A 26,737-nucleotide genomic window follows, 5' to 3' on the forward strand; every position below is an offset into this window, starting at 1 on the left:
ATTCAGCCCTTCGAGCCTGCCCCGTCATTCAATATGATCGTGGCTGATCATCCACTTCAATGCCTTTTCCCCACACTATCCTCATATCCCTTTATATCATTTGTATTTAGGAATCTGTCAATCTCTGCTTTAAACATACTCAATGACTGAGCTTCCACAGCCCTCTGGGGTAGAGAATTCCAAAGATTCACAACCCTCTGAGTAAAGAAAGTTCTCCTTGTCTCTGTCCTAAGTGGCTTCCCCCTTATTTTGAAATTGTGTCCCCTGGTTCTAGACTCTCCAACCAGGGGAAACATTTTACCTGCATCTACCCTGTCTATCCCTTTAAGTATTTTGTAGGTTTCAATGAGATCACCTCTCATTCTTCAAAACTCTAGAGAATACAGACCCAGTTTCCCCAATCTCTCTTCATAGGACAGTCCCACCGTCCCAGGAACAAGTCTGATGACAGGAGACAGACAGAGTGAGAGAGGAGCACAGCGGTAGCAGAGGTTTAAAAAGTGCACCAAAAGCCCAGAGTTGGAGGCCGGAGACAGAGCGACAGAGAAAGAGAGAGAGAGAGCACGACAGGAATGGGGAGAGCGTAAAGGCCGGCCACCTGACCCAAACCCGATAGGATCCGACAGCATGTGTTGTGTTCAGGTCGGGTCGGGTCGCACTTCCGGGACCGGCATTCGGGCACAGGTCAGGTCAGGTCAGGCCGGGTCAGGTCAGGTCAGGCCGGGTCAGGCCGGGTCAGACACGCTCCATCACAACCTCTGGTAAGTGGCTCCAATGTTAATTTAACTTTTGGACTAGAAAGGTGATTTTGTTACAGTTATTTTAACAATGTGCAGATCAGCAACAAAGTGAAAAATGGAAGGTAAGTTAAATGATGGTCAGGTCGGGCGCGGGAAAAAATGGAAGGACTCGGGTTAGGTCAGACTTAGGTCGGGTTTCATTTGTAGACCCGAGAAGGCCTTTAGGAGAGAGAGAGAGAGAGCGCAGCGGGAGCTGGGAGAGAGAGAGAGAGAGCACAGTGGGAGTGTAGAGAAAGAGAGAGAGCACAGGGGGAATGGGGGGAGAGAGAGAGCACGGCAGGAGCTGGGAGAGAGAGAGACGGGGGAATGGGGAGAGAAGAGCATAGCGGGAGCGGGGAGAGAGAGAGAGAGCACAGTGGGAGTGTAGAGAGAGAGAGAGAGAGAGCACAGCAGGAGCTGGGAGGGAGAGAGAGAGAGAGCACAGTGGGAGTGTAGAGAAAGAGAGAGAGCACAGGGGGAATGGGGAGAGAGAGAGAGCACGGCAGGAGCTGGGAGAGAGAGAGACGGGGGAATGGGGAGAGAAGAGCATAGCGGGAGCGGGGAGAGAGAGAGAGAGCACAGTGAGAGCGGAGAGAGCGAAAGAGAGCACAGCGGGAGCGGGGAGAGAGAGAGAGAGAGAGAGCACAGGGGGATTGGGGAAAGAGAGAGAGCATAGCGGGAGTGGGGAGAGAGAGAGAGAGAGGGCACAGTGGGAGCAGAGAGAGAGAGAGCACAGTGAGAGCGGAGAGAGCGAAAGAGAGCACAGCGGGAGCGGGGAGAGAGAGAGAGAGAGAGAGCACAGGGGGATTGGGGAAAGAGAGAGAGCATAGCGGGAGTGGGGAGAGAGAGAGAGAGAGGGCACAGTGGGAGCAGAGAGAGAGAATGAGTACAGCGGGAGCGGAGCAGGGGAAAAATCAAAAAGTGACTTAAGACTGACGTCACAAACAACAAAGCAAACAGGGAAACAGAAAGCAGCCGGGGTGAGTTTACAGGGAAGCTTTTAATTTAATTTAAATCAAATATAGAATAAGTCTTGCTCGATTTATTAGTATATACTAAATAGTATAAACTAAAAGGGATTTTAGAATTTATAGTACAGAGTGAGAGAGAGAACAATAGGAAGTATATTAGTTCAAATTGGGACCACTTAATACATAAGCTGTATGAAGTATTATTAGGGTTTATCAGTATTTGTGAGGTTTACTAATAGTGGTAAGGTTTATTAGCATTGGCAAAACTTTATTATCATTGATAAGGTCTATTAGACTCACGGGGTGCAGATTAAAAGCTAAGTGTGGAGATTGGAGTTTGGTGAACGGGGCAAAGGTGCTCCATTTTTTCATTTTTCTTTCTTTTCTACTTTTTTAACCCTCCAGTAATTGGTTCTTGCTTCAGTGCAGTGGAAGGAGCTGTTTGGTGAGTAACTGGTAAACTATTCTACTGACAATAAATAGTCTGTAAAGTTAAGGTATGGCAGGGCAGCTCTGCTGAGTGGAATGTACAGTCTGCGGTATGTGGGAAGTCATGGACGCATCATGTGTCCTGGACAAACACATCTGAAGGTAGTGTCACCAGCTGCAGAAGGTTGAGCTCCGGGTTCCAGAGTCACTGTGGTGCATCTATGAGGCTGAAGACTAGTTTAGAGATACAGCACTGAAACAGGCCCTTCGGCCCACCGAGTCTGTGCCGACCATCAACCACCCATTTATACTAATCCTACACTAATTCCATATTCCTACCACATCCCCACCTGTCCCTATATTTCCCTACCACCTACCTATACTAGGGGCAATTGCGAATGGCCAATTTACCTATCAACCTGCAAGTCTTTGGCATGTGGGAGGAAACCGGAGCACCCGGAGGAAACCCATGCAGACACAGGGAGAACTTGCAAACTCCACACAGGCAGTACCCAGAATTGAACCCGGGTCGCTGGAGCTGTGAGGCTGCGGTGCTAACCACTGCGCCACTGTGCCGCCCTGTGCCGACTACATGGATAGCACGTCCAGGGAGGTGGTCACACTGCAGGTTAGGAGCATGTAGGCAGATAGGGAATGGGTGACCACCAGGCAGTCCAACAGAACCAGGCAGTTAGTGCAGGAGTCCCCTGAGATGATCGCACTCGCTAATTGGTTTTCCATTTTGGATACTGATGAAGGTGATGGTTCCTCAGGGGAGTGCAGCTAGAGCCAAGTTTGTGGCACCACAGGTGGCTCAGCTGCACAGGAGGGGAGGAAGAGGAGTGGAAGAGCAGTAGTGACAGGGGATTAATTAGTTAGGGGATCAGACAGGCGTTTCTGCGGCAGTAAACCTGACTCCAGGATGGTACGTTGCCTCCCTGGTGCCAGGGTCAAGGATGTCATGGAGCAGCTGTAGGACATCCTTCTGGGGGAGGGTGAACAGCCAGAGGTCGTGGTCCACATTGGTACCAATGACATAGGTAAGAAGGGGGATGAGGTCCTGAAAGCAGATTTTAGGAAGCGAGGAAGGAGATTAAAAAGCAGTAATCTCAGGATTACTCCCAGTCCCACGTGCAAGAGAGCAAAGGAATAGGAGAATTGAGCGATTGAACGCGTGGCTGGAGAACTGGTGTAGGAAGGAGGGCTTCAGATTGCTGAGACATTGGGACCGGTTCTGGGGCAGGTGGGACCTGTACAAAATGGACGGGTTGCATCTTAGCAGGACTGGGATGAATATCCTCGCAGGGAGATTTGCTAGTGCTGTTGGGAAGGGTTTAAACTAAATTGTCAGAGGGATGGGAACCTGAGAGGGAGCTCAGATTGGAGGGAAGCAAAACTGGTAACTTGCCTGGGGTGTGGGAACCAGGAACAAGTATTAGAGAGGAATACAAAGGTGCACAGAATACTGGGGGAGATAGATAGCACGAGAGGAGGGAATAGTACGTAATTAGGTGGGGTGAGAGTAAGGGAGAAAGTAATAAAGTCTGAATCAGGGTTAGTGTGCATGTATGTGAATGCACGGGGTGTGGTTAATAAGACTAGTGAGGTACAGCAGCAGATTGCAATGTGAAAATATGATGTTGTGGTGATAACAGAGACCTGGCTCAAAGAAGGGTAGGACTGGGTGTTAAATATTCCTGGATACAAGGTGTTCAGGAAAGACAGAAAGTGAAAAAAGGGGGAGGGGTAGCAGTATTGATTAAGGAGAGCTTTGCAGTGCTGGAGAAAAAGGATGTCCCAGAGGGGTCAAGGACAAAATCAATTTGGCTAGAGCTAAGAAATAAAAAAGGTGCAGTTTTTTTAAAATTCTTTCATGGAATGTGGGTGTTGCTGGCTAAGCCAGCATTTATTGCCCATCACTATTTGCCCTTGAGCAGGGCAAGTTACATTGCTCGGTGTTGTCTATAGACCACCAGCTAGTGGGAAGGACGTGGAGGAACAAATTTGCAAGGAAATTACAGAGATATGCAAAAATTATAGGGTAGTTATAATGGGGGACTTTCATTATCCAAACATAGACTGGGATAATAGTAGTGTAAAGGACAGTGAGAGGCAAGAGTTCCTCGAGTGTGTTCAGGAAAATTTTCCACAAGAGTATGTTGCTAGTCCAATGAGAAAGGAGGCACTGCTCGACCTGGTTCTTGGGACTGAGGTGTGCCAAGTGGATCAAGTATCTGTAGGAGAGCGTTTAGGGGACAGTGATCATTGTATCATAAGGTTTAGGCTGACTATGGAAAGGGACAAAAAGCAATCCAGGGTAAGAATAATTAACTGGGGGAAAGGCCAACTCCAATTGGGTAAGAATGGAGCTGGGGCGAATAAATTGGAGTCAAAAGCTGGCAGGAAAACCAGTCGATGAACAATGGGCTACCTTCAAAGAACAGACAGTTCAGGCACAGTCAAGGTATGTTCCCTCGAAGAGGAAAAGTAGGGCAAACAAATCCAGAGCTCCCTGGATGACAAAAGAGATAGAGATTATGATAAAGAAGAAAAAGGGTGCTTATGACAGATGTCAGGAAGAAAATACTATTGAGAACCAGGCTGAATATAGACGGTCCAGAGAAGAAATGGAAAAGCAAATGAAAGAAGCAAAGAGAGAGCATGAAAAGAGACTGGCAGCGGCACAGTGGCGCAGTGGTTAGCACCGCAGCCTCACAGCTCCAGCGACCCGAGTTCAATTCTGGGTACTGCCTGTGTGGAGTTTGCAAGTTCTCCCTGTGTCTGCGTGGGTTTTCTCCGGGTGCTCCGGTTTCCTCCCACACGCCAAAAGACTTGCAGGTTGATAGGTAAATTGGCCATTATAAATTGCCCCTAGTATAGGTAGGTGGTAGGGAAATATAGGGACAGGTGGGGATGTGGTAGGAATATGGGATTAGTGTAGGATTAGTATAAAAAATGTGTGGCTGATGGTCGGCACAGACTCGGTGGGCCGAAGGGCCTGTTTCAGTGCTGTATCTCTAAAAAAAAGAAATTCAAAGTTTTCTATAGGCATATAAATAGTAAAAGGGTGGTAAAAGGAGGAGTGAGGCTGATTAGGGACCAGAAAGGGGATTTACACATGGAGGCAGAGGGCAGAGCTGAGGTTTTACATGAATACTTTGCATCTGTCTTTACAAAGGAAGAAGATGCAACCCAGGCAATGGTGAAAGCGGAGGTAAGTCAGACACTAGAGGGGTTTAAAATTGCTAAAGAGGAAGTATTGGATAGGCTGTCTGTACTTAAAGTGGATAAAACACCAGGACCGGATGAAATGCATCCAAGGATACTGAGGGAAGTGAGGGTGGAAATCGCAGAGGCAGTGGCCATAATTTTTCAGTCTTACTTAGACTCAGGGGTGGTGCCAGAGGACTGGAGAATTGCAAATGTTACACCCTTGTTCAAAAAAGGGTGTAAAGATAAGCCCAGCAACTACAGGCCAGTCAGTTTAACTTTGGTAGTGGGGAAACTTCTAGAAAGAATAATTCGGGACAAAATCAATAGTGACATGGACAAATGTGAGTTAATTAAGGAAAGTCAACATAGATTTCATAATTTCAAGTTTAATTAACTTGCTGGAGTTTTTTGAGGAGGTAACATAGATTCTTGATGAGGGCTATGCTGTTGATGTGGTGTACAGGGACTTTCAAAAGGCATTTGATACAGTGCCGCACAACAGACTTATGAGAAAACGTATAGCTCATGGAATAAATGGGATGGTAGCAACATGGATATGTTTCTATAGCTCTTGGATCTAAAGGGATCAAAGGGTATGGGGCAAAAGCGGGAACAGGCTACTGAGTTGGATGATCAGCCATGATCATAATGAATGGCGGAGCAGGCTCGAAGGGCCAAATGGCCTACCCTGCTCCTATTTTCTATGTTTCTATGTTCTATGTTTCTAAATTGGCTGAGTAACAGGAAACAAAGAGTAATGGTTAATGGATGTTTTTTGGGCTGAAGGAAGGTTTGTAGTGGAGTTCCTCAGGGATCAGTGTTGGGACACTTGCTTTTCCTGATATATATTAATGATCTAGACCTTGGTGTACGGGGCACAATTTCAAAGTTTGCAGATGATATAAAACTTGGAAGCATTGTGAACTGTGAGGAAGATAGTGTTGAACTTCAAAAGGACATAGACAAGTTGGTGGAATGGGCAGACAGGTGGCAGATGAAGTTCAATGCAGAGAAATGTGAAGTGATTCATTTTGGTTGGAAGAACATGGAGAGACAATATAAAATAAAGGGTACAATTCTAAAGGGGGTTCAGGAGCAGAGGGAGCTGGGTGTATATGTGCATAAATCATTAAAGGTGACAGGACAGGTTGAGAGAGCGGTTAATAAAGTATACAGTATCCTGGGCTTTATTAATAGGGGCATAGAGTACAAGAGCAAGGAAGTTATGTTGAACTTGTATAAGACACTATTCCAGCCTCAGCTGGAGCATTGCGTCCAGTTCTGGGCGCCACACTTCAGGAAAGACGTGAGGGAATTGGAGAGAGTACAGAAAAGATTCACGATAATGGTTCCAGGGATGAGGAATTCCAGTTCTGAAGATAGATTGGAGAAGTTAGGACTGTTTTCCTTGGAGAAGAGAAGACTGAGAGGAGATTTGATAGAGGTATTCAAAATCATGAGGGGTCTGGACAGAGCAGATAGAGAGAAACTGTTCCCATTCATGAAAGAATCGAGAACGAGAGGGCACAGATTTAAAGTATTTGATAAGAGAAGCAAAAGTGACCTGAGGAAAAACTTCTTCACGCAGTGAGTGGTTAAGGTCTGGAATGTGCTGCTTGAGAACGTGGTGGAGGCAGGTTCAAATGAAGCATTCAAAAGGGAACTGGACAGTTATATGAAAAGGAAGAAGTGCAGGATTATGTGGAGAAGGCAGGGGAATGGAACTGAGGGAATTGCTCTTCCAGAGAGCCAGTGAGGACACGATGGGCCGAATGGCCTTCTTCAGTGCTATAACAATTATGTGATTCTGTGAACCTTCGTTGCACTCCCTCTATGGCAATAATATCCTTCCTAAGGTAAGGGGACCAAAACTGCACACAGTACTCCAGGTGCGGTCTAACCAAGGTTCTATACAATTGAAGCAAGACTTCTCTACTCCTGTACTCAAATCCTCTTCTGATAAAGGCTAACATACCATTAGCCTTCCTAATTGCTTGCTGCACCTGCATGTTCAGTGACTTATTGACAAGGACACCCAGGTCCCTTTGCACATCTACACTTTCTAATCTCTTACCATTTAAGAAATACTCTGCACATCTAGATGCAGTAAGGATGTTCCTGATGGTGAGGGAGTCCAGGACCAGGGGTCACAGTGCAAGGATAAGGGGTAAACCATTTAGGACTGAAATGAGGAGAGATTTCTTCACCCAGCGTGTGATGAACCTGTGGAATTCTCTACCACAGAAAGCAGTTGAGGCCAAATCATTAAATATATTCAAGAAAGAGTTAGATATAGTTCTTAGGGCTAAAGGGATCAAGGGATATGGAGAGAAAGTGGGAACAGGGTACTGAGTTTGGATGATCAGCCATGATCGTATTGAATGGCGGAGCAAGCTCAAAGGGCCGAATAGCCTACTCCTGCTCCTATTTTTCTATGTTTCTATTCCTCCTACCAAAGTGGATGACCTCATATTTTTCCACATTATATTCCATCTGCCATGTTCTTGCCCACTGACTAAGTCTGTCCATATCCCTTTGAAGTTACTTTGCATCTTCCTCACAACACACGTTTCTGCCTAGTTTTGCGTCATCCGTGAATTTGGAAATATTACATTTGGTCCCCACATCCAAGTGGCTACAGCTGCTAGGCAACAGGTGCCAATGCTGAAAACAACAACTCACAGCCTCACTTGGCAGCTTCACGTGTGGCACATGTGGCAGAACCTGCTTCTCAAGTATTGCCCTTCACAGCCATCAGCAAAGGAGCACCAAGAGAAGACACCCCACCTAAATGGATAGTTTGCTGCGTATCTATCATCTTTCATCAATGGAAGGATAACAATACAATCACGCTTGTCCTTTTAACCAATTTCTCAACCTGTTCTGCCACCTTCAATGATTTATGCACATATACACCCAGGTCCCTCTGCTCCTGCACCCCCTTTAGAATTGTACCCTTTATTCTATATTGTCTCTCCTTGTTCTTCCTACCAAAATGAATCACGTCACACTTCTCTGCATTAAATTTCATCTGCCACGTGTCAGCCCATTCCACCAGCCTGTCTATGTCCTCTTGAATTCTATCACTATCCTCCTCACAGTTCACAATACTTCCAAGTTTTGTGTCATCTGCTAATTTTGAAATTGTGTCCTGTACACCCTAGTGTAGGTCATTCATATATATCAAGAAAAGCAGTGGCCCTAATGCTGACACCTGGGAAGCCCCACTATATACTGTCCTCCAGTCTGAAAAACAACTGTTCACTACTATTCTCTGTTTTTTGTCACTCAGCCAACTTCATATCCATGCTGCTACTGTCCCTTTTATTCCATGAACTTCAACTTTGTTGGCAACCATTTTATGTGACACTTTATCAAATGCCTTTTGGAAGTCCATGTACACCACACCAAACGCATTCCTCTCATCAATCAAAAAACTCAACCAAGTTAATTAAACACTGTTTTCCCCTGACAAATCAATGCTGGATTGCCTTAATTAATCCACATTTGTCCGAGTGACTGTTAATTTTGTCCCAGATTATTGTTTCTAAAAGTTTTCCCACCACCCATATTAAACTGACTGGCCTGTAGTTGCTGGGTTGATCCTTACACCCTTTATTGAACAAGGGTGTAACAATTTGCAATTCTCCAGTCCTCTGTCACCACCCCTGTATCGAAGGAGGATTGGAAGATTATGACCAGTGCCCCCACAATTTCCACCCTTACTTCCCTCAGTATCCTCGGATGCATCTGATCCGGTCCTGGTGACTTATCAATTTTAAGTACAGCCAACCTTTTTAATACCACCTCTTTATCAATTTTTAGCTGTCACTATGACTTTGGCAGCATCTTCTTCCTTGGTAAAGACAGATGCAAAATGATCATTTAGTACCTCAGCCTGAGATGAGCTTCCGACCTCATATTCACGTCATCACGAAGACTGTCTTTTTTCACCTCTGAAACATTGCCCTAATTTTCCCTGTCTCAGCTAGAACCCTCATTCATGCTTTTATCTCGAGACTTGACTATTCCATCGCACTCCTGGCTGGTCTCCCACATTTTACCTTCTGTAAAATTGATGTCATCCAAAACTTTGCTGCCCATGTCTTAACTCGCACCAAGTCTCGTTCCCCGGTCATTCCCTGTGCTCTCAGGCCTATGTTGGCTTCCAGTCAAACAATGCCTTGATCTTAAAATTCTCATTCTTGTTTTCAAATCTCTCCATGGCCTCACCCCTCTCTATCTCTAATCTCCTCCGGCCCCACAACCCTCTGAAATCTCTGTACTCCTCCAATCCGCACCCCCAGCCAATCTGTTCCAGTACAGCTACAACACTGGGATCTACCCTGCAATGTGGAAAATTGCCCAGGTATGTCCTGTACAAAAAAAGCAGGACAAGTCCAACCCGGCCAAGTACCGCCCCATCAGTCTACTCTCAATCATCAGTAAAGTGATGGAAGGTGTCATCAACAGTGCCATCAAGCAGCACTTCCTTAGCAATAACTTGCTCAGTGATGCTCAGTTTGGGTTCCACCAGGGCCTCTCAGCTCCTGACCTCATTACAGCCTTGGTTCAAACCTGGACTAAAGAGCTGAACTCAAGAGTTGAGGTGAGAGTGACTGCCCCTGACATCAAGGCAGCATTTGACCAAGTGTGGCATCAAGGAGCACTAGCAAAACTGAAGTCAATGGGAATCAGGGGGAAAACTCTTCACTGGTTGGAGTCATACCTAGCACAAAGGAAGATGGCTGTGGTTGTTGGAGGTCAATCAACTGAGCTCCAGGACATCACTGCAGGAGTTCTTCAGGGTAGTGTCCTAGGCCCAACCATCTTCAGCTGCTTCATCAATGACCTTCCTTCAATCATAAGGTCAGAAGTAGGGATGTTCACTGATGATTGCACAGTGTTCAGCACCATTCGTGACTCCTCAGATACTGAAGCAGTCCGTGTAGAAATGCAGCAAGACCTGGACAATATCCAGGCTTGGGCTGATAAGTGGCAAGTAACATTCGCGCCACACAAGTGCCAGGCAATGACCATCTCCAACAAGAGAGAATCTAACCATCTCCCCTTGACATTCAACGGCATTACTTACCATCGCTGAATCCCCCACTATCAACATTCTAGGGGCTACCATTGACCTGAAACTGAACTGGAGTAGCCATATAAATACCGTGGCTACAAGAGCAGGTCAGAGGCTAGGAATCCTGAGGCGAGTAACTCACTTCCTGACTCCCCAAAGCCTGTCCACCATCTACAAGGCACAAGTCAGGTGTGCAATGGAATACTCTCCACTTGCCTGGAAGGGTGCAGCTCCAACAACACTCAAGAAGCTCGACACCATCCAGGACAAAGCAGCCCGCTTGATTTGCACCCCATCTACAAACATTCACTCCCTCCACCACCGACGCACAGTGGCAGCAGTGTGTACCATCTACAAGATGCACTGCAGCAATGCACCAAGGCTCCTTAGACAGCACCTTCCAAACCCACGACCTCTACCACCTAGAAGGACAAGGGCAGCAGTTGCATGGGAACACCACCACCTGCAAGTTCCCGTCCAAGTCACACACCATCCTGACTTGGAACTATATCGCCGTTCCTTCACTGTCGCTGGGTCAAAATCCTGGAACTCCCTTCCTAACAGCACTGTGAGTATAACTACCCCAAATGGACTGCTGTGGTTCAAGAAGGCAGCTCACCACCACCTTCTCAAGGGCAATTGGGGATGGGAAACAAATGCTGGCCTAGCCAGCGACGCCCACATCCTTTGAATGAATAAAAAAAATTATAATTCTTGTCTCTTGAGTGTCCCGAATTTATTCGCTCCACAATTAGCGGCCGTGCCTTCAGCTGCCTGGAGTCTAAGCATTACATTAAAGGCACTACATAAATATAAGTTGTTGTTCTTGTTGTTGTTTTGTTGTCAGTCATTCCCTCTGTCTGCATGTGCAAATCCCTTTCTTGGTCCCTAATAGGCTGCACTCCTCCTTTTACCAACTTTTTATTTGCCGATATGAGACTTTTGGTTTCTCGTTTTTGTCAGCTGCCAGTATCTCCTCTCTCTTTGCTACTCATATTTGCTTTTTCACCTCCCCTCTAAACATTCAATATTAAGCTAAGTTCTCACTTGCATTATCAGTTGTACATCTGACACAAGCACCTTTTTCTGCTTCATCCAACTCTCTATCTCTTTCATGATCCAGGGAGCTCTGGCTTTGTTTGTCTACATTTCCCCCTCATGGGAATGTGCCTCAGCTGTACCCAAACTATCTCCTATTTAAAGGCAGCCCTTTGTTCCATTACAGTCCTGTCTGCCAATCCTTGATTCCAATTTCCCTGGGACAGATCTGTTCTCAGCCCATTGAAATTGGCCCTCCTCTAGTTAATTATTTTTACACTGGATTGCTCCTTGTCCTTTTCCATAGCTAACCTAAACCTTATGATGCTGTGATCACTGTCCCCTAAATGCTCCCTCACTGACACTCGATCCACTTGACCAACTTCATTCCCCAGAACCAGATCCAGCAGTGCTGTCTTCCTTGTTGGATTGGAAACATACTGATGTAGAAAATTCTCCTGAACACACTCTAGAAACTCTTGCCCCTCTCTGTCCTTTACACTATGTAATGGGCGGCACAGTGGCGCAGTGGTTAGCACTGCAGCCTCACAGCTCCAGCAACCTGGGTTCAATTCTGGGTACTGCCTGTGTGGAGTTTGCAAGTTCTCCCTGTGTCTGCGTGGGTTTCCTCCGGGTGCTCCGGTTTCCTCCCACATGTCAAAGACTTGCAGGTTGATAGGTAAATTGGCCATTATAAATTGCCCCTAGTATAGGTAGGTGGTAGGGAAATATAGGGACAGGTGGGGATGTGGTAGGAATATGGGATTAGTGTAGGATTAGTATAAATGGGTGGTTGATGGTCGGCACAGACTCGGTGGGCCGAAGGGCCTGTTTCAGTGCTGTATCTCTAAAACTAAAAACTAAAACTATGACTACCCAGTATATATTTGGATAATTAAAGTCCCCCATTATAACTCTATAATTCTTGCATCTATAGAATAGAACATTACAGCGCAGTACAGGCCCTTCGGCCCTCGATGTTGCGCCGACCTGTGAAACCATCTGACCTACACTATTCCATTTTCATCCATATGTCCATCCAATGACCACTTAAATGCCCTTAAAGTTGGCGAGTCTACTACTGTTGCAGGCAGGGCGTTCCACGCCCCTACTACTCTCTGAGTAAAGAAACTACCTCTAACATCTGTCCTATATCTATCACCCCTCAACTTAAAGCTATGTCCCCTCGTGTTTGCCATCACCATCCGAGGAAAAAGACTCTCACTATCCACCCTATCTAACCCTCTGATTATCTTATATGTCTCTATTAAGTCACCTCTTCTCCTCCTTCTCTCTAACGAAAACAACCTCAAGTCCCTCAGCCTTTCCTCGTAAGACCTTTCCTGCATACCAGGCAACATCCTAGTAAATCTCCTCTGCACCTTTTCCAAAGCTTCCACATCCTTCCTATAATGCGGTGACCAGAACTGCACGCAATACTCCAGGTACGGCCGCACCAGAGTTCTGTACAGCTGCAGCATGACCTCGTGGCTCCTAAACTCGATCCCCCTACTAATAAAAGCTAACACACCATATGCCTTCTTAACAGCTCTATTAACCTGGGTGGCAACTTTCAGGGATTTATGTACCTGGACACCAAGATCTCTCTGCTCATCTACACTCCCAAGAATCTTCCCATTAGCCCAGTATTCTGCAATCCTGTTACTCCTTCCGAAGTGAATCACCTCACACTTTTCCGCATTAAACTCCATTTGCCATCTCTCAGCCCAGCTCTGCAGCCTATCTATGTCCCTCTGTGACCTACAACATCCTTCGGCACTATCCACAACTCCACCGACCTTCGTGTCATCCGCAAATTTACTAACCCACCCTTCTACACCCTCATCCAGGTCATTTATAAAAATGACAAACAGCAGTGGCCCCAAAACAGATCCTTGCGGTACACCACTAGAAACTATACTCCAGGATGAACATTTGCCATTAACCACCACCCTCTGTCTTCTTTCAGCTAGCCAATTTCTGATCCAAAGCACTAATTCACCTTCAATCCCATACTTCTGTATTTTCTGCAATAGCCTACCGTGGGGAACTTTATCAAACGCCTTACTGAAATCCATATAGACCACATCCACGGCTTTACCCTCATCCACCTGTTTGGTCACCTTGTCAAAAAACTCAATAAGGTTTGTGAGGCACGACCTACCCTTCACAAAACCGTGCTGACTATCTCTAATGAACTTATTCTTTTCAAGATGATTATAAATCCTATCTCTTATAACCTTTTCCAACATTTTACCCACAACCGAAGTAAGGCTCACAGGTCTATAATTACCAGGGCTGTCTCTACTCCCTTTCTTGAACAAGGGGACAACATTTGCTATCCTCCAGTCTTCCGGCACTATTCCTGTCGACAATGACGACATAAAAATCAAGGACAAAGGCTCTGCAATCTCCTCCCTGGCTTCCCAGAGAATCCTAGGATAAATCCCATCTGGCCCAGGGGACTTATCTATTTTCACACTTTCCAAAATTGCTAACACCTCCTCCTTGTGAACCTTAATCCCATCTAGCCTAGTAGTCTGTATCTCAGTATTCTCCTCGACAACATTTTCTTTCTCCACTGTAAATACTGATGAAAAATATTCAATTAACACTTCCCCTATCTCCTCCGATTCCACACACAACTTCCCACTACTATCCTTGATTGGCCCTAACCTATCTCTAGTCATTCTTTTATTCCTGATATACCTATAGAAAGCCTTAGGGTTTTCTTTGATCCTATCCGCCAATGACTTCTCGTGTCCTCTCCTTGCTCTTCTTATCTCTCCCTTTAGATCCTTCCTGGCTAGCTTGTAACTCTCAAGCGCCCTAACTGAGCCTTCACGTCTCATCCTAACATAAGCCTTCTTCTTCCTCTTGACAAGCTCTTCAACTTTAGTAAACCACGGCTCCCTCGCTCGACAACTTCCTCTCTGCCTGACAGGTACATACTTATCAAGGACACGCAGTAGCTGCTCCTTGAATAAGCTCCACATTTCGATTGTGCCCATCCCCTGCAGTTTCCTTCCCCATCCTACGCATCCTAAATCTTGCCTAATCGCATCATAATTTCCTTTCCCCCAGCTATAATTCTTGCCCTGCTGTATATGCCTGTCCCTGCCCATCGCTAAGGTAAACCTAACCGAATTGTGATCACTATCACCAAAGTGCTCACCAACTTCTAAATCTAACACCTGGCCGGGTTCATTACCCAGTACCAAATCCAATGTGGCATCGCCCCTGGTTGGCCTGTCTACATATTGTGTCAGAAAACCCTCCTGCACACACTGGACAAAAACTGACCCATCTAAAGTACTCGAACTATAGTATTTCCAGTCAATATTTGGAAAGTTAAAGTCCCCCATAACCACTACCCTGTTACTCTCGCTCCTGTCAAGAATCATCTTTGCTATCCTTTCCTCTACATCTCTGGAACTATTTGGAGGTCTATAGAAAACTCCCAACAGGGTGACCTCTCCTCTCCTGTTTCTAACCTCGGCCCAGACTACCTCAGTAGACGAGTCCTCAAACGTCCTTTCTGCCGCTGTAATACTTTCCTTGATTAACAATGCCACACCCCCCCCTCTTTTACCATCTTCTCTGTTCTTACTGAAACATCTAAATCCCGGAACCCGCAACATCCATTCCTGTCCCTGCTCTACCCATGTCTCTTAAATGGCCACAACATCGAGATCCCAGGTACCAACCCATGTTGCAAGCTCACCCACCTTATTCCGGATGCTCCTGGCGTTGAAGTAGACACATTTTAAACCAAGCTTTAGCTTGCCAGTGCCCTCTTGTGTCCTTATAACCTTATCCCTGACCTCACTACTCTCAACATCCTGCACACTGGAACTACAATTTAGGTTCCCATCCCCCTGCTGAATTAGTTTAAACCCCCCCGAAGAGCACTAGCAAATCTCCCCCCCAGGATATTGGTACCCCTCTGGTTCAGGTGAAGACCATCCTGTTTGTAGAGGTCCCACCTACCCCAGAAAGAGCCCCAATTATCCAGGAAACCAAAACCCTCCCTCCTACACCATCCCTGCAGCCACGTGTTCAACTCCTCTCTCTCCTTATTCCTCACTTCGCTAGCACGTGGCACGGGCAACAACCCAGAGATAACAACTCTGTTTGTTCTCGCTCTAAGCTTCCACCCTAGCTCCCTGAATTTCTGCCTTAAATCCCCATCTGTCTTCCTACCTATGTCGTTGGTGCCTATGTGGACCACGACTTGGGGTTGCTCCCCCTCCCCCTTGAGGATCCCAAAAACACGATCCGAGACATCACGTACCCTGGCACCTGGGAGGCAACACACCAACCGTGAGTCTCTCTCGTTCCCACAAAACCTCCTATCTGTTCCCCTAACTATGGAGTCCCCAATGATTAATGCTCTGCTCCTCTTACCCCTTCCCTTCTGAGCAACAGGGACAGACTCTGCGCCAGAGACCTGTATCCCATTGCCTACCCCTGGTAAGTCGTCTCCCCCAACAGTATCCAAAACGGTATACCTGTTGTTGAGGGAAACGGCCACAGGGGATCCCTGCACTGCCTGCTGGTTCCCTCTCCTTCCCCTGACGGTAACTCATCTACCTTCTTCTTTTACCTGAGGTGTGACTGCCTCCCGATAACTCCTCTCAATAATCCCCTCCGCCTCCCGAATGATCCGAAGTTCATCCAGCTCCAGCTCCAGTTCCCTAACGCGGTTCTCGAGGAGCTGGAGTTGGGTGCACTTCCCGCAGATGCAGTCAGCAGGGACACCCCTGGCGACCCTTACCTCCCACATTCTGCAGGAGGAACATACAACTGCCTTAACCTCCATTCCCACTATTCTAAATTCCCAAGTTTTTAACCAATCACACGATAAAACAAGAAGAGAAATAGAAAAAGCCTTACCTTACCTACACACAACCGAGTCCTTTTTTTTGGTAAGAGGAGGAGGGCGGGGGGGAGACACTACAAGAATAGTGTCTCGGGTTCAGAAACAGCCCAAATATATAGGTTTCTACTTACCCAGCAGTCCCTGCTCCACCGAAACTCCCGATGAAATTGACTTTGTAATTTCATTGCAAATTTGTTCCTCTATATCTTTCCCATTAGTTGGACTATAGACTACACTCAGCAATGTAATGGTACCTCGATTGCTTCTTAGCTCTAACCAAATAGATTCTTTCCTTTACCCCTCTATGATATAGCAGTGGAAGCAGTTCAGAGAAGGCTCATTTGACTGAGTCCTGGGATGAGAAGTTTATCTTATGAGGAAAGGTTGGACAGGTTGGGTCTGTATTCATTGGAGTTTAGAAGGATGAGAGGTGATCTTATTGAAATGTATAAGATCCTGAGGGGACTTGACAGGGTGGATGTTGAAAGGATGTTTCCCATTGTGGGAGAGACTAAAACTAGCAGCACAGTTTAAAAATAAGGAGTCTCCCATTTAAGACAGGGATGAGGAGAAATTCTTTTCTCTCAGAGGGTTGTGAGTCTGTGGAACTCTCTTCCCCGGAGAGCAGTGGAGGCAGGGTCATTGAATGTTTTTAAGGCAGAGGTAGACAGATTCTTGACAAACAAGGGAGTCAAAGGGTATCGGGGGAAAGGCAGGAAAGTGGAGTTGAGTCCACAAACAGATGAGCCGTGATCTTATATAATGGTGAGACAGTTTTGAGGGGCCGAATAGCCTACTCCTGCTCCTAGTTCGTATTTTCGTAAGAGATTCTCTCTCTCCAGAACTATAATGTTCTCCTTAATCAATACTGCCACCCTTCCTCCTTTCTTTCCTTCCCTAACTTGCCTGAGTATCTTGTATCCAGGAATATCTAGAATCCAGTCCTGCCCTTTTTTGAGCTAGGTCTCTGTAATTACCACAACATCATATTCCACACTTGCTGCGGCTTCCGAGGACCTCCTTAGTTTTCCTAAAAATGTAATACCTCATGCTTACCTGTGTAGAAATTCATTTGACAATTTTATGCTCATTCTGCATGTTCATTCATGTCTCTTTGTAATCCTCCTCAGTACCGACTATCCCCCAATTTGGTGTCATCAGCAAATTTAGAAATGGTGTTTATAGCTTCCAAAGTCTAAATCATTAGTAAAGATTGTGAACAGGGGGCCCAGCAATGATCTTTGTAGGATTCCAATTGCCATCTTTTGCCATTCTGATGAGCTACCTTTTACACAAACTCTCTGCCATCTTGAATCCAGCAAGCTATCCATTCTGCTTGAATAAAAGCTGAATACAACCTATCTTTATAATTTAACCCTTTTAGCTCTGGGTATCATTCTGCTGAATCTGCTCTGCACCCCTTCCAAGGCCATACATTCTTCCTGAGGTGACGTGCCTGGAACTGAACACAGTTACGCCCGATGGGGTCTGACCTAGGCCCTGTATAATTGAAGCTTCACTTCCTTCACTTCCACTATGGTTGAATTTAGAATACAGATGGAGAGTGTGAAGATAAAATCCAATACCAGGGTCCTGCGCTTGAACAAGGGGGACTACAATAGAATGAGGGAGGACTTGGCTAAAGTGGACTGGAAACAAAGATTTTACGGTGGGACAGTTGACAAGCAGTGGAGGACTTTCAAAGCAATTTTTCAAAGTGCTCAGCAAAAATATATTCCAGTGAAAAGGAAGGACTGGAAGAAAAGGGGTACTCTGCCATGGGTGTCTAAGGAAATAAGGGAGGCTATCAAATTGAAAGAGAAGGCATACAAAGTGGCCAAAAGCAGCATGAAACTAGAAGATTGGGAAAACTTTAAAGGTCAACAGAAAGCTACAAAAAGAGCCATAAAGAAATGTAAGATGGAACATGAGAAAAAGCGAACACAGAATATAAAGACAGATAGCAAAAGTTTCTATAAATATATAAAATGAAAAAGAGTGACTAAAGTAAACGTTGGTCCTTTAGAGGATGAGAAGGGGAGTTTAGTTATGGGATATGATGAAATGGCCGAGGCATTGAACAGGTATTTTGTATCGGTCTTCACAGTGGAGGACATTAATAACATGCCAGTAATTGACAAAGAGACGAACGTAGGTGAGGACCTGGAAACAATCATTATTACGGAAGAGGTAGTGTTGGGCAAGTTAATGGAGCTAAGGATTGATAAGTCTCCTGGCCCTGATGGAATGCATCCCAGGGTACTAAAAGAGATGGCGGGAGAAATAGCAGGTGCACTGGCGGTAATTTTCCAAAATTCGCTGGACTCTGGGGTAGTCCCAGCAGATTGGAAAACAGCAGATGTGACGCCACTGTTTAAAAAGGGAGGTAGACAAAAGATGGGGAATTATAGACTGATTAGCTTAACCTCTGTAGTGGGGAAGATGCTTGAGTCTATTATCAAGGAAGTAAAAGCAGGGCATCTCGATAGAAATTGTCCCGTTGGGCAGACACAGCATGGGTTCATGAAGGGCAGGTCATGCTTGACAAATCTTTTGGAATTCTATGATGACATTATGAGCAAGGTGGACAATGGGGACCCAGTGGATGTGGTGTACCTAGATTTCCAAAAGGCTTTCGACAAGGTGCCGCACAAGAGGCTGCTGCATAAGATAAGGATGCATGGCGTCAGGGGTAAAGTATTAGCATGGATAGAGGATTGGTTGACGAACAGGAAGCAGAGAGTGGGGATAAATGAGTGCTATTCTGGTTGGCAATCAGTCACGAGTGGTGTGCCTCAGGGATCAGTGTTGGGACCGCAATTATTTACAATTTATATAGATGATTTGGAGTTGGGGACCAAGTGTAGGGTGTCAAAGTTTGCAGATGACACTAAGATGAGTGGCAGAGCAAAGTGTGCAGATGACTGTGAAACTTTGCAGAGGAACATAGATACATTGAGTGAGTGGGCAAAGGTCTGGCAGATGGAATACAATGTTAATAAATGTGAAGTCATTCATTTCGGTAGGAGTAACAGGAAAAAGGATTATTACTTGAATGGTAAAAAGTTGCAGCATGCTGCTATGCAGAGGGACCTGGGTGTCCTTGTGCATGAATCGCAGAAGGTTGGTCTGCAGGTACAGCAAGTAATTAGGAAGGCAAATGGAATTTTGTCCTTCATTGCTAAAGGGATTGAGTTTAAAAGCAGAGAGGTTATGTTGCAGCTGGATAAGGTACTGGTGAGGCCGCACCTGGAGTACTGTGTGCAGTTTTGGTCTCCTTACTTGAGAAAGGATGTACTGGCACTGGAGAGGGTGCAGAGGAGGTTCACTAGGTTGATTCCGGAGTTGAGGGGGTTGGCTTATGAGGAGAGACTGAGTAGATTGGGATTATATTCATTGGAGTTCAGAAGAATGAGGGGGGATCTTATAGAAACATATAAAATCATGAAGGGAATAGATAAGATACAAGTAGAGAGGATGTTTCCACCGGCAGGTGAAGCTAGTACAAGAGGGCATAGCCTCAAGATTAGAGGGAGCAGATTTAGGACTGAATTAAGAAGGAACTTCTTCACCCAGAGGGTTGTTAATCTATGGAATTCCTTGCCCAGTGAAGTAGTTGACGCTTCTTCAGTAAACGTCTTTAAAGCTAAGGTAGATATCTTTTTGAACAATAAAGGAATTAAGGGATACGGTGAGAGCGCGGGTAAGTGGATCTGAGTCCACAAAAAGATCAGCCATGATCTTATTGAATGGCGGAGCAGGCTCGAGGGGCCGGACGGCCTACTCCTGCTCCTAGTTCTTATGATCTTATGATCTTATGATCTCCCCATTGCAACCCAGCCCCCGAGATAAAGGACCTGTGCTAAGAGCAAGGCTCTGTTGTGGTTTACACAAATTCATAAAATGGACGTTTAATCACGGGAGAAGTATAAATAGTTAAGCGCAGAATTTGAGGTAAGTTAGATGGGACGACTCCCAGGAATTTCAGTCCTTGGCCTCCCGTCCCCACCCCACCTTGTGCTTGTGTAGAACACCCAGATCAGTTCCTTCTGTTGGCTGGACAACTGCATGCACTGGCCGTTTAAGAGCAACTCTGCTTGGCACCATTTTCTTTCTTGCAGTGGAAGAAATTCCAGACCTGACTCTCCAAGCATGAAAATAGGGCAATGGGCAAGAGGGGAGAATTGGAGAAGGTTAGAGAGGTCCCAAAGGCTTGAAGGGGGGGAGTAGGATACAGAGAAAGGGAGGGCTGCAGGGGCTGGTGGAGGTGACAGAGATAGGGAGGGGTGTAGTGGCTGGAAGAGGTTACAGAGATAGGGAGGAGTGTAGGGGCTGGAGGAGGTGACAGAGATAGGGATGGGTGTCGGGGCAGGAGGAGAGTACACAGATAGGGAGGACTGCAGGGGCTGGAGGAGGTTACAGAGATTGGGAGGGGTGTAGGGGCTGGAGGAGGTTACAGAGATAGGGAGGGGTGTAGGGGTTGGAGGAGGTTACAGAGATAGGGAGGAGTGTAGGGGCTGGAGGAGGTTACAGAGATAGGGATGGATGTAGGGGCGGGAGGAGGTTACAGAGATAGGGAAGGGTGTCGGGGCAGGAGGAGGGTACACAGATAGGGAGGACTGTAGGGGCTGGAGGAGGTTACAGAGATTGGGAGGGGTGCAGGGGCTGGAGGAGGTTACAGATAGGGAGGGGTGTAGTGGTTGGAGGAGGTTACAGAGATTGGGAGGGGTGTAGGGGCTGGAGGAGGTTACAGAGAGAGGGAGGGGTGTTGGGGCTGGAGGAGGTTACAGAGATAGGGAGGGATCTGGAGGCTGGAGGAGGTTACACAGATGAATTGTAGAGGATGGAGGAGGTTACAGAGATAGGGAGGGCTGTAGGGGCTGGAGGAGGTTACAGAGATAGGGAGGAGTGGAGCGGCTGGAGGAGATTACAGTGATAGGGAGGGGTGTAGGGGCTGGAGGAGGTTACAGAGATAGGGAAGGGTGTAGGGGCAGGAGGAGGTTACACAGATAGGGAGGGGTGTAGGGGCTGGAGGAGGTTACAGAGAGAGGGAGGGGTGTAGGGGTTGGAGGAGGTTACAGAGATAGGGAGGGGTGTAGGGGCTGGAGGAGGTTACAGAGATAGGGAGGGTTCTGGAGGCTGGAGGAGGTTACACAGATGGATTGTAGAGGCTGGAGGAGGTTACAGAGATAGGGAGGGGTGTATGGGCTGGAGGAGGTTACAGAGTTAGGGAGTGGTGTAGGGCCTGGTGGAGGTTACAGAGATAGGGAGGGGTGTAGGGGCTGGAGGACGTTACAGAGTTAGGGAGTGGTGTAGGGCCTGGTGGAGGTTACAGAGATAGGGAGGGATGTAGGGGCTGGAGGAGGTTGCAGAGATAGGGAGGGCTGTTAGGGCTGGAGGAGGTTACAGAGATAGGGAGGGGTGTAGGGGCTTGTGGACGTTACAGAGATAGGGAGGGGTGTAGGGGCTGGAGGACGTTACAGAGATAGGGAGGGGTGTAGGGGCTGGAGGAGGAGACAGAGATAGGGAGGGGTGTTGGGGCTGGAGGAGGTTACAGAGATAGAGAAGGTTCTGGAGGCTGGAGGAGGTTACAGAGATAGGGAGTGGTGTAGGGCCTGGTGGAGGTTATAGAGATAGGGAGGGTGTAGGGGCTGGAGGAGGTTACAGAGATAGGGAGGGGTGTAGGGGCTTGTGGAGGTTACAGAGATAGGGAGGTGTGTAGGGGCTGGAGGAGTTTGCAGAGATAGGGAGGGGTGTAGGGGCTGGAGGAGGTTACAGAGATAGCGAGGGGTGTTGGGGCTGGAGGAGGTTACAGAGATAGAGAGGGTTCTGGAGGCTGGAGGAGGTTACAGAGATAGGGAGGGGTGCAGGGGCTGGCGGAGTTTACAGAGATAGGGAGGGGAGTAGGGGCTGAAGGAGGTTACAGAGATAGGGAGGGGTGTATGGGCTTGAAGAGGTAACAGAGATAGGGAGGGGTGTAGGGGCTGGAGGAGGTTACAGAGATAGGGAGGGGTGTAGGGGATGGAGGAGGTTACAGAGATAGGGAGGGGTGTATGGGCTGGCAGAGTTTACAGAGATAGGGAAGGGTGTAGGGGCAGGAGGAGGTTACACAGATAGGGAGGGGTGTAGGGGCTGGAGGAGGTTAAAGAGAGAGGGAGGGGTGTAGGGGCTGGAGGAGGTTACAGAGATAGGGAAGGGTGTAGGGGCAGGAGGAGGTTACACAGATAGGGAGGGGTGTAGGGGCTGGAGGAGGTTAAAGAGAGAGGGAGGGGTGTAGGGGTTGGAGGAGGTTACAGAGATAGGGAGGGGTGTAGGGGCTGGAGGAGGTTACAGAGATAGGGAGTGGTGTAGGGCCTGGTGGAGGTTATAGAGATAGGGAGGGATGTAGGGGCTGGAGGAGGTTGCAGAGATAGGGAGGGCTGTTGGGGCTGGAGGAGGTTACAGAGATCGGGAGGGGTGTAGGGGCCGGAGGAGGTTACAGAGATAAGGAGGGGTGCAGGGGCTGGAGGAGGTTACAGAGATGGGGAGGGGTGAAGGGGCTGGAGGAGTTTACAGAGATAGGGAGCGGAGTAGGGGCTGGAGGAGGTTACAGAGATCGGGAGGGGTGTAGGGGCTTGTGGAGGTTACAGAGATAGGGAGGGGTGTAGGGGCTGGAGGAGTTTGCAGAGATAGGGAGGGGTGTAGGGGCTGGAGGACGTTACAGAGATAGGGAGGGGTGTAGGGGCTTGAAGAGGTTACAGAGATAGGGAGTGGTGTCGGGGTGGAGGAGGTTACAGAGAGAGGGAGGTATGTAGGGGCTGGAGGAGGTTACAGAGATAGGGAAGGGTGGAGGGGCAGGAGGAGGTTACACAGATAGGGAGGAGTGTAGGGGCTGGAGGAGGTTACAGAGATAGGGAGGGGTGTAGGGGCTGGAGGAGGTTACAGAGATAGGGAGGGGTGTAGGGGTTGGAGGAGGTTACAGAGATAGGGAGGAGTGTAGGGGCTGGAGGAGGTTACAGAGATAGGGATGGATGTAGGGGCAGGAGGAGGTTACAGAGATAGGGAAGGGTGTAGGGGCTGGAGGAGGTTACAGATAGGGAGGGGTGTAGTGGTTGGAGGAGGTTACAGAGATTGGGAGGGGTGTAGGGGCTGGAGGAGGTTACAGAGATAGGGAGGGGTGTTGGGGCTGGAGGAGGTTACAGAGATAGGGAGGGATCTGGAGGCTGGAGGAGGTTACACAGATGGATTGTAGAGGCTGGAGGAGGTTACAGAGATAGGGAGGGCTGTAGGGGCTGGAGGAGGTTACAGAGATAGGGAGGAGTGGAGCGGCTGGAGGAGATTACAGTGATAGGGAGGGGTGTAGGGGCTGGAGGAGGTTACAGAGATAGGGAAGGGTGTAGGGGCAGGAGGAGGTTACACAGATAGGGAGGGGTGTAGGGGCTGGAGGAGGTTACAGAGAGAGGGAGGGGTGTAGGGGTTGGAGGAGATTACAGAGATAGGGAGGGGTGCAGGGGCTGGAGGAGGTTACAGAGATAGGGAGGGTTCTGGAGGCTGGAGGAGGTTACACAGATGGATTGTCGAGGCTGGAGGAGGTTACAGAGTTAGGGAGTGGTGTAGGGTCTGGTGGAGGTTATAGATAGGGAGGGATGTAGGGGCTGGAGGAGGTTGCAGAGATAGGGAGGGCTGTTAGGGCTGGAGGAGGTTACAGAGATAGGGAGGGGTGTAGGGGCTGGAGGAGTTTGCAGAGATAGGGAGGGGTGTAGGGGCTGGAGGACGTTACAGAGATAGGGAGGGGTGTAGGGGCTGGAGGAGGTTATAGAGATAGGGAGGGATGTAGGGGCTGGAGGAGGTTACAGAGATCGGGAGGGGTGTAGGGGCCGGAGGAGGTTACAGAGATAGGGAGGAGTGCAGGGGCTGGAGGAGGTTACAGAGATAGGGAGGGGTGTAGGGGCTGGAGGAGTTTATAGAGATAGGGAGCGGAGTAGGGGCTGGAGGAGGTTACAGAGATAGGGAGGGATGTAGGGGCTGGAGGAGGTTACAGAGATCGGGAGGGGTGTAGGGGCCGGAGGAGGTTACAGAGATAGGGAGGGGTGCAGGGGCTGGAGGAGGTTACAGAGATAGAGAGGGTTCTGGAGGCTGGAGGAGGTTACAGAGATAGGAAGGGGTGCAGGGGCTGGCGGAGTTTACAGATATAGGGAGGGGAGTAGGGGCTGGAGGAGGTTACAGAGATAGGGAGGGGTGCAGGGGCTGGCGGAGTTTACAGATATAGGGAGGGGAGTAGGGGCTGGAGGAGGTTACAGAGATAGGGAGGGGTGTAGGGGATGGAGGAGGTTACAGAGATAGGGAGGGGTGTATGGGCTGGCAGAGTTTACAGAGATAGGGAAGGGTGTAGGGGCAGGAGGAGGTTACACAGATAGGGAGGGGTGTAGGGGCTGGAGGAGGTTATAGAGATAGGGAGGGATGTAGGGGCTGGAGGAGGTTACAGAGATCGGGAGGGGTGTAGGGGCCGGAGGAGGTTACAGAGATAGGGAGGGGTGTTGGGGTGGAGGAGGTTACAGAGATAGGGAGGGGTGTAGGGGCTGGAGGAGGTTACAGAGAGAGGGAGGGGTGTAGTGGCTGGAGGAGGTTACAGAGATAGGGAGGGGTGTTGGGGTGGAGGAGGTTACAGAGATAGGGAGGGGTGTAGGGGCTGGAGGAGGTTACAGAGAGAGGGAGGGGTGTAGTGGCTGGAGGAGGTTACAGAGATAGGGAGGGGTGTTGGGGTGGAGGAGGTTACAGAGATAGGGAGGGGTGTTGGGGCTGGAGGAGGTTACAGAGAGAGGGAGGGGTTTTGGGGCTGGAGGAGGTTACAGAGAGAGGAAGGTGTGTAGGGGCTGGAGGAGATTACAGAGATAGCGAGGGGTTTAGGGGCTGGAGGAGGTTACAGAGATAGGGAGGGGTGTAGTGGCTGGAGGAAGTTACAGAGATAGGAAGGGGTGTCAGGGCTGCAGAAGGTTACAGAGATGGGGAGGGGTGTAGGGGCTGGAGGAGGTTACAGAGATAGGGAGGGGTGTTCGAGCTGGAGAGGGTTACAGAGATAGCGAGGGGTGTAAGGGCTGGAGGAGGTTACAGAGATAAGGAGGGGTGTCGGGGCTGGAGGAAGTTACAGAGATAGGGAGGGTTATAAGGGCTGGAGGAGGTTACAGAGATCGGGAGGGGTGTTGGGGCTGGAGGGTTTTGAACAGGAGGCTGAGAATTTTATATTAAGCAGTTCTGCGGTTTTCAGCTGCCACCGAACTGTATTAAAAAAATGTATTGATTTTCAACACTGAGGAAATTTTCCGACATGGGACAGGGACAGACAGTACTGTCAAGTCGAAATGTTTTAATCTCAATGGCAGGGCTGTCTCTTTCAGGCTAATGAGTAGATTGAATGAAACATTTCTTTTTAATGAGCTCTGAAATGGTCACCGTGGGAACCAAGATCCAGACTGACGTTTGTTTCTGTGGCTTTGGGTCAGTGCTGTACTTTACTGCAGCTGCAAAGAAAAAGTCATCGCACACTGACAGGTCATGGAAAAAGCTTGAAAGAAAATAGATCAGTCTGTGTTTACAGACAGAACATTCCAGACACTGCCTTTGATTAGAACTGGAAAAAGAATACAGCAGAGAGAATAAACACAGATGAAACAACAAAGAACAAAGAACAGTACAGCACAGGAACAGGCCATTCGGCCCTCCAAGCCTGCGCCGATCTTGATAACTGCCTAAACTAACACATTCTGCACTTCTGGGGACCGTATCCCTCTATTCCCATCCTATTCATGTATTTGTCAAGATGTCTCTTAAACGTCTCTATGGTACCTGCTTCCACCACCTCCCCCGGCAGCAAGTTCCAGGCACTCACCACCCTCTGTGTAAAAAACTTGCCTCGCACATCCCCTCTAAACTTTGCCCCTCTCACCTTAAACCTATGTCCCCTAGTAACTGACTCTTCCACCCTGGGAAAAAGCTTCTGACTATCCACTCTGACCATACCACTCATAACTTTGTAAACCTCTATCATGTCGCCCCTCCACCTCCGTCGTTCCAGTTAAAACAATCCGAGTTTATCCAACCATTCCTCATAGCTAATGCCCTCCAGATCAGGCAACATCCTGGTCAACCTCCTTTGTACCCTCTCCAAAGCCTCCACATACTTCTGGTAGTGTGGCGACCAGAATTGCATGCAATATTCTAAGTGTGGCCTAACTAAGGTTCGTACAGCTGCAAAATGACTTGCCAATTTTTATACTCTATGCCCCGACCGATAAAGGCAAGCATGCCGTATGCCTTCCTGACTACCTTATCCACCTGCGTTGCCACTTTCAGTGACCTGTGGACC

This window comes from Heterodontus francisci, chromosome 8, assembly GCF_036365525.1.
Source record: "Heterodontus francisci isolate sHetFra1 chromosome 8, sHetFra1.hap1, whole genome shotgun sequence".
Taxonomy (NCBI): Eukaryota; Metazoa; Chordata; class Chondrichthyes; order Heterodontiformes; family Heterodontidae; genus Heterodontus; species Heterodontus francisci.